Here is a 1220-nt window from a genome sequence, read left to right on the forward strand (position 1 = left end):
CATACATGCTGACAAGTATATGAAGTCACTAACAGTCATCCAGTCAGTTCTGATTACTTCTATATATCCTTAAATACTTGTTCTCAAAAAAAGTTAAATTAATTTTAAATATAGGTTGGCATCATTCTATCATGCTCAGAATGAGAAATTATCGTCTGTCTTTGTTCCCCCACCTTCTTCTGCAATGTGCCCAAAGCTGCACCATTGCTCCACAAATAAAGCCAACTCATGCCTTTGGACACGTGACTGCTAAACTAAAACTACTTCATACAACTGACAGCAAAGCTGTGCTAGCACAAATTTTACTGGATAACATGAAACTTAGCTATGGGAAAAATTGAGCCATGAAGTCTGGTGAAGAATAACCCCCACAGAGCCTTTTTTACAACTGAATCATATGAATGATTTCTGAAATTGTCCTTCTTTATACATACATAAGGTATGAGCGGCTCTTGATGACATAAAGATGTTTACCTGATGCTCAGAAAGTGACCTACATGCCCTGCCAAATTAGAATTCTTTGAGTAGTTTAAAATTGCACAGTAGGAAAAAAAAAAAAACAACTCAAGAACCCAGACTGAATTTGAGTTTACGTTCATCACTGAAGGTGTATACTTCAAAAATTTTATCCAACGGCTCAGCCAGTTCCTGATACAATTTAACACAATTTAGCCTCCAATGTTTTATATTCCTTTGTGATATATAAGGCATTTTCCTTGCTGGTTGCTGTTATGTACCAATGCAGCAGCAGACAGTAATTAAAATCTTGCATTAAAACTCTGTTAACCTCAGATTTATGAACTTTTGATATTCTTTGTAAAATATGGACTGTTATACAACTGGCAGGTAAAATTTTCCTCCTCTTTACTTTCCCCTTTTCCTCCCAGCCTGTAACTGGCCACACAGAACAGAAATGAAGTCATTGGCTTCAAGTGGACTAAGTCTATATGTAGATTTGTGTATGTGAAAGATTATGAATCATATCAACAGTTACTTCACTACAAATCAGTCAAAAGCGTCAGGGTCAAGCAAAGAGCTTTTGCCCTCTCCATTGCACCGCGCAGGAGTCGGAGCGGCTTCCTTTACGTAGGCCTTGGACTCGGAGCTTGTGAAGAGGAGAAAATGGTGCGACCAAACGTTATTTGTCACACGGCAGGGGTTCTTGTCCCGGAAAAAAAACCCAAAAAACAAACAAAAAAAGCAAAACATAAAACATACCA

This window comes from Athene cunicularia (assembly GCF_003259725.1).
Source record: "Athene cunicularia isolate RWA chromosome 8 unlocalized genomic scaffold, athCun1 chr8_part1, whole genome shotgun sequence".
NCBI lineage: Eukaryota > Metazoa > Chordata > Aves > Strigiformes > Strigidae > Athene > Athene cunicularia.